The sequence below is a fragment of the Malurus melanocephalus genome, unplaced genomic scaffold, assembly GCF_030028575.1.
Source record: "Malurus melanocephalus ecotype Western Australia unplaced genomic scaffold, MMel_1.1 scaffold_306, whole genome shotgun sequence".
Lineage (NCBI taxonomy): Eukaryota > Metazoa > Chordata > Aves > Passeriformes > Maluridae > Malurus > Malurus melanocephalus.
The window spans coordinates 231,329-239,070 of record NW_026623538.1 but is presented as its reverse complement, the minus strand read 5'-3'; the positions used below and the strand labels follow the sequence as shown (position 1 = coordinate 239,070).

Below are 7,742 nucleotides of genomic sequence, written 5' to 3'. Positions count from 1 at the left end.
GCTGTGGGCAGAGGCTGCCAGGAGCACTCTTATCTGTCACCTCTGCTCCAGCCAGTGAAGCAAGTTGGGCTGTGGCCTCCATGGAGCCAATTCTCTTCCCATAAAACAAACAGGCCCAGCTCARTTCTGTGGTGACTCCTGAAGCCTAAGAGAAACCTTAAGGCTCATTTCCTCCWGCTGCTCCAAAACAGCTCACTAACTATCCAAACCTGAGCTTCATCTCATATGCTGTAGCTATATGGCTTTCATTAGTGACAACGCACACATGGTATTTCAATTAATAGAAAATAACAGGTAGACCAAGCTGAGGGGAATAATTTTTTTCTAGATTTACTGAGGGCTTCATAACTGGGGARCACTGGTGTGAAGAAGGGTGTGATGGACGTAGGAGAGGCTGCTGATTACATTTGGCAGTAAACAGCAGGTTTCCACACAGCTAACTAGAATACTCGTTTATTCACTGGAAGTAAATAAGACGTACGCTCTACAAAGAAAGGATAGACTTTGTTTTTTTCATGCATGTGTTGCAAGAACTGGGTTATTTTCTTTCATCAACAGATAAAAAAACTCTGAAACCACACAAACCGAGCATTTTGCTCAGCAGTAGGGAGGCAGCCCTGCAGTTGATGGAACAGGAGCAGGCTTACATGACATGCTATAGCCAGAAGATGCAATTGCAGCTATGAAACAGTTCTGCAGCTGTGAAACAGGCAAAAGGGATCTCAAAAAGGCAGAGCAATATGAAAGGAAAGCTTTTGCCCAGAGAAGCTGCTTGTAACCTCTCTGCAGCCAGAATATAGCTAATAAATAATTCTATGTCACCACCTACTGGTAAACCTCCTTGTGTGGCACTTGTGTGTTGTGTTCTACAGCAGCCACTGAATTCGGTGAGTCCAGATTTATTTCTTCTTTCTATACAACCAAAATWGTATTTCTTACATGTGCCTATGTATTTTACTTTGTATTTACATTAAGTATCACTTTTAGGAAGGCAGGCAGATATGCTGGGTAGGATCACTGAGGTTTCTGAGGGCCAAGCGGAAAACCTGGCTTTTCTGGGGTCACCGAAAATATCCAAGAGAACAAGAATTAAGGCTTTACTCCTCACCAGCCCCAAGAAACATCTATTTTAGAGAGGAATGATGGCTGTTATCACACAGGATCCTGTACTGTGGGGACAATCTGGAAACTGAAGGTCCTTGCGCAGCATCAGTGTTGACTTGGCACAGCCATCACATATCTGCAAACTAAAAGGCATCAGCAGTGCTCCAGGCACAGGGAAGAGAACACTGACTGCCGTGTCCCCTCACAACAACAGACCTGACACCCCGTGGCACAACATGACACAACATTGCCCAGCCTGCCTTCATAAACCAGCAGCTGTTATCAAGTGATCATGCCAGAAATGTATCTTCCCCAGAGAGACTGTAATTCCAAAATAAATCCAACAGATCCCTGGCTGGATTCACCTTTTCCCTGGTTTTCCTGGGTGAGTGTAATAGGTGGAAGTCTTCTATACCTAAATTATAATAGAGCACCTAAAAGAATATGAGYGAAATTATTTTAAAGATCCTGTAAAGAATAATGCCATAGTTGAATTATTTAATGATCTACACAATCTAAAATAAACTCATGCTACCACAGYATCACCCCACAGCTCTATTTTAGCAACCCTCATGGTTGTTGAAAGGGCGGATTTTGCCTACATTATACTCTGCCTTCTGCAGAATTTGTGAGTCATCTGACTCCAGGAAAATAGTGTGATCATATTTCCTTAAAAAATAATTTCAAGACACCCATCATCATCATCATCATCATCATCATCATCATCATCATCATCATCATCATCATTAATCTTTTTTTCTGTAGATTGTATGTAGATTGTAGAGGTACAACACTTTTATAATCTGATATCATTGTGATATATTTGACCCTGTCTTTTTTTCATGATGAAGTGCTCTGAATAGACAATGCCTTGTATTTACATTAGGATAATCAACACTGATGGGCTATAAAATTGGACAGGCTTGGGAACTGTGTTTATTTGTATCCTGTTTCAGGACAATAGCCCCATAGCATTTAAATAATAGTAGGAACAGATATTTCCTCTAATGACCAAGTTAATGTTTCCACATTTATCTCAGAGTATCCTCTAAATGTACTTATATATCAGATCATGTACTTAATTTACTTGCACCATATCAGTTAATTTTCTCTCTGAGACTTGCTTTGTTCTTTAGGAACGTCAACTGAAAGTTTGGTAACATTCTTATCAAACCTGGGATTTTAATGGCCACTATTCTCCCTTTAATATCAAGCATTAGAAAGTAAACCTCAATCAGAAATACCATCCTTTACTAGAAGGAAAATATTTTAATAATATGCTGTATTCCATCATGACCAGTTTGCTTAAAACTGTAGGAAAGGGAACTATTAAACCTATGATTAAAGTAACAGTTGAGAATATTGTGATTTMTGAAAGTTAATTTTTCTAAGTATTGCAGAAGATAAACTGTAAAGAGAGCAATTATGCAAGTGAAGACAAAAGAGAACTGATATGGAAAYCCAAGCAGATAAAGGAAATAGCTGTAAAATGAACCAGGAGGAGTTATTACCACTCACCCAGTACAGCAAACTGCATCTTCTTAAAACAATTAAAAAACCCCAAAACTCTGGAGTTGAATTGCATCGTATCATTTAATAATAAAACAGAACCTTCTRTATTATCCTATCACACCTAAACATGCAATGGCAGGTGCTYAAAACACTGAGCAGGGAGAAATCAAATCTCAGATGTGATTACAATAATTATGTAGCTCACTACTACCAAATAATTRTTTGAAGAAAGGTAATTTAGTKAACAAGCCAGGAGAAGACTGCTGCAACTGTCAGGGTGAACACAACAGGTTGTTCTGGGCTGCTCCAGCAGATGGAGCATGGAACATAATGGCACCTTCACTTTGCTTACCTTTGCTTTTCTTCTGCTGATGCTTTCTCTCCGTCCCACCTTCGTTCTTTCCTTCCTTCCTKCCTGCCCGCCTGCCTTTCTRTGAGGATGGTGAGGCACTGGAAGAGGTTGCYCAGAGGAGCTGTGGACTCTCCATCCCTGGAAATGTTCAAGACCAGGGTGGATGGGGCTCTGAGTAACCCAGGGGAAGGTGTWCCTGTTCTTCCCATGGCAAGAGGGCTGGAACCAGATGTTCTTTAAGGTTCATTTCCTTTAAGGTTAATCCAAACCATTCTATGATTATACAATTCATTGCCTGAGTTAGGCAACCATTAAGTGCAGAACTTAATCCATGTCACCTCCTTCATCACACTCACAATTCACTTTACACCTGCAATTAGAAGCCACAGAGATTGAGGTGTTGAAAGGCCCTTATACATCCAAGTTGAAGTCAGCAGTAGCAAGTGGCTTGAGACAATAGGAGTGGATGTGTAGAGCTGAATGGTGCTGAAGACCTGATGTCCACTCTTCTTATTTTCACACTAGCTCTCTGGCCTAATGGGCTAAATGATCATCAGCAAAACAGGTTAAATGACCTCCTGTATTGCAAAAGTTCACATAAATCTAAAATTAAAAAATGTACTTTGGGAAGTCCAAGTCTGATTCACCAAATGCAAACCAAAGCATTGTAAGAGATGACTTTTGGAAAGTTTCCTTTGCAGCTCTGATCATAATAGGAGAAGGCACAGACTGGCTGGTCAGTTTGGAAAGCACTTGGGCAGGCAYGTAAGAAAATACTAAAAATAGCCAAAAATAGCCAGTGACACCTGTACCTATTCTGTCAGAAGGGTGTCATCTTTAGAACCACTCTGTTGTTGACAGCTATTTCCRTCTTCTCTGTTCAAGTGCTGGTCCTGCAGTCTGGATTTGTGCCACTTTGGCAAACCTCACATCAGGTTGCTGTGGGCTTGGCTTTGTGCTCCTTTTGTTCCTGAAGCGATTGTGATTGCAGGGACAACCTCTATTGCTCCAGTGTGAAAGGAAATCAAAAGTTCCACCACCTTACAGGCAAGATGTCATTCTGACTGGGAGCCAGCTTGGCACCTGTCGTCACAGTGGGGACTCTTTCTCTCAGCTAGGGCCACTGCAGATCTGGAGATAGACTGATGGTAGTTGGAAACCACCAGTGACTTCCCTTGATGGTGATTTCAGCAGCTATTAGGCCATTTGGGGACTGGAGAAGTCTCCAGAAGGTTGGGAAAATKGAGAAACTGGATTAACAATGCAGCTGGAGAGAACCCATGGCCCAAAAATGTTGGGGTTTATCACCACAGCTTTCCTTGGACAGTTTTTCTCTGGTTTCAGAATCTTTTTCCTTTTCCATTGGGTCTACACATGAACACAGGAATCATTCTCTGAGAGCATCCCTGGTGGATTTCTGAAAGCCTGTTGCCTAGGTAAAGAAAATTTTGCCAAGAATGGCTGTATATAAATATGCCTTTTAATGGAGATCTGAGCTTCACTGGACTGTGCAAAATGGTAAGAAAGTGAAGTGTGGAACACACAGTTATGCAACTGAGCCACATTTTATTATTCCAAGAGAAGATACATAGTCCTTATAACACTAGACTTACTTAAAATATTTCTTTTTCTTAAATCTGTATTCTACCTTTTTTTAAATACAGTATTTCTTGGATGATACAAGCCAAGAATAGAAGACTGAGTACCTTTCTACTTGGTAGCAGAAATCTGCCAGTCATCACTTTAATTCTTTTCTGTAATACAATCCTTCTCATGATCATACTTCTATGCAACCAAAGCTTTCTTTTTTCCTTTTTTTTTTTTTTTTTTTTTTTTTTTTTTTTTTTTTTTTTTTTTTTTTTTTTTTTTTTTTTTTTTTTGAGAAAGGGTACTCTGCCAGTGAACAATGTCTTCCCTGTGCAAAAGAAAGGAAAAATAAGGCATGGTGGTGTAATAAACATTATGTGAAACCAACTTCAAAGTGTGAGGCTGTTCAGCTGTCCAGATTAGATGAAAAAGAGATGAATATGGTCCATAACTGTCCAAAGCACAGCCCACTGGTTTTACATGTGAATCAGCCTTCTGGCTTGAAAAAAACTGAATTGCAACTGAATGCAAATGGCTAATTTGAAAAAAAAACAAAACAAAAAAAAACCAAAACCCAACTCTCTGTGCTCTGTTTAACAAGTAATATTAATTTTCCACTACCAGAATTGCTGTAATATTGTGTTTTACTTATTTCTTTCTATATGTTTTTATATTATTTTTACTTAAATAGGCAAAGATCAGAGATCTACCTCTTACAGCCTCGCTTTGCAGTTGAAAAGACAAACTACAACTAGAAAGAAAAATGAAAACAGAAAAACAAGAAGAACATGGTAATGTAGGAAGAAGAAACTGAAGGATGAGGGGTAGGTAGATGTTGCAAAGAACAGGAAGGTAAGGACAAAACAGAAGGTAAAAGACAAGCATTTAAACAGCTAGTAAGTTTACAAATGGGGACAATTTATTGCTTTTCTTAACAAACAGACAAACACTGGTTTGAATGTTAGTTATACAGCTTACGACTGATCTCATACGTTGAACAGGTTTGGTGTGGTCTGAAATGCACTGGCAGACTGCCAAAAACCACTCCTGAGCTACAGGAAGCATTTGACTTGCTGAGTCAGCGTGGAGGCAGCTCCCCAGAAAAGTAAGGGCACTGTGCCAACACCAACACATGCTTTGCATGAGCCATCTTCTGATTGCTCACAGCAATTCAAGTTCCCATGACAGTCTCCCCCAAAATTTTTGGCTCGGTCAAAAGACTTCCAGTGGTGACAAATATAAAAGGGAAATTCTAATTATAACTGTTCAGTGGTGGTAATTTCTGACTGAGGAATGATCTGGTGTGGAGGGCAAGGAGGGGTTAAACCATCTGAAAGCAGGAATGCCAGAAACAGAACAGACTCCTTCCAAGGAAGTGAAGTTTCCCTTGGCGATAAGAAACAGTGTCAGTTTTGTCTTGCAGCCATTCTGGAKTGAGGGTGCTCAGAGAGCCAAGCTCATGGCAAACTCTGGGCAGCAGAGCTGGKTGAGGGATGGATCCACAGATTCAGRTGCCCCATGCAAATACYCTTGGATCTYGGGYTGTGTGTCTGTTTGTGATGCATCTTTGCAGAWTCCATATTGTGATGGGACTCTGCCCAATGCATCCTTCATTAACTGTTTTTTTTTTGTATTTAAGCACAAGGGTGTGTTTAATTCACCTCGAGGTTACGATAACAATTCTCCAACAGATGCCACTAGTGAGCCTTGCTGGAGCAGCGGCTGTTGGCCTCAGCTCTCTTTTGCCTCTTCTGCCAGAGGTTACAGACACAGYAGCAGAGCAGAGTAACAGAAGTGTCCACCTCTGTCTCACCAYCCYAWCCCAGAGGCCAATGTCTGCTCAAATTTATCCTTGGTGGCATTTTAGGACAAACAGCCAGGCTCCCACTGAGCCATCAGAGCTCATGATTCCTCCTCCTGTCCTTGCCACAAGCAATTGTGCCTGGGACAGGTTGAATGGGGGTTTGAGAAATCTGGTAAAGAGGAGGGTGTCGCTSCCTATGGCAGGAGTTTGGAATGACATGACCTTTAAGGTCCCTTCCTACCCAAAGCCTATGATTCCATGATTCTRTGATTTTGAGGGCAGAAGGATCTGTCCTTTTGTCTGTTCATGCTTCATCTAGACCATGTAACAATCTAAATTAGAGCACAACCTCAGCTTGAACCAGAATGTACCTAATATGAATGTATAAAATGTTAGAGATCCCAGGAGAGAGGAGAAGACATTGAATCCCTGGGGAAATACTTAAATGGAAGAAATCACTGCTGCTGTGAAATATACACCTTGTTTCTGCTATGCATACCTAGTCTTTACAATATGAAAACAAAGAATATAGATTTTTAATATGTGAAACGTGTTCATCAGAGGTAGGAAAGAACTTTCTGGGTTACTTAAGTCCTTCCCAGTAAAACCTTGCTTGTGGATTAGGCACAGGAAGAGCACAGTCACTCCTCCTGCCTGCCTGCATAGAGCTCAAATCCACCTTTTCCTGGGCTCCCTTTCCTGTCTCTTGTCTCCTAGGATTGGCTCAGGATCATGAATGAAGGAGCCTGTTGTCTGCAGGCTGCCTGTCTTCTTTATCTGTTGCTAAGGCTGGAAGGTACGTAATGAACGAGGAGAGAGGAACATCTTATGGCTCACGCCCTGGACTGCGATGCTGCTCTCCCCTCCCAGTTATTTGTCTGCTCATCCCAGACAAATAACTCCTCTCTCCAGGCTCTCCACAAGCGGTTCCTGTGTTTTGCTCATTTTCTGTTTGCCCCTCAGAGGCTCTATGTCTAATCTGCAGAAGTGGTGGGCACATGCAACTGTGAGTGAAATCAGGAAGGTGGGGTTTAACAAAATATCTCCTGTATTCCCACAAACATTAGAACTGAGAGCTCAGAATAATGCATTATGAGCATATTCAACCTGAGGGCCTGGATTCCTTGACTGTATCCCAGGAATTAGGATAGAAAATAAATGAGCAACTGTTTGCACAGCACTCAGACGTTAGAGTGTTACTTAGAAAGGATGGTGACAGCATTAGTATTTCCATCTTTAGAGTGGAGTTTGAATAGCAGACAGGAAATCAGGCATGAAGCTGCCAACGGAACAGTGGAAAATCACTCACTGAGCTCCATCCACCCTGTGGGCTGAGGAGGGCACAGTGAAAGTAATATGTTATAATGCCCTTAAAAGGCAAGA

General features: G+C 41.3%; 1 long non-coding RNA gene across 2 annotated transcripts; it reads left to right on the top strand.

The window, feature by feature from the left end:
* The first annotated feature begins 604 nt into the window (after positions 1–604).
* Positions 605–7,118, top strand: LOC130579985 (uncharacterized). Of its 2 annotated transcripts, XR_008966069.1 has the most exons (4): positions 605–887; positions 4,313–4,404; positions 5,247–5,660; positions 7,077–7,118. It is a non-coding gene; the product is annotated as an uncharacterized LOC130579985 (long non-coding RNA). The 2 variants fall into 2 exon arrangements; XR_008966068.1 differs by lacking the exon at positions 7,077–7,118 and having other exon boundaries at positions 5,247–6,068.
* The last annotated feature ends 624 nt before the right edge of the window (positions 7,119–7,742 follow it).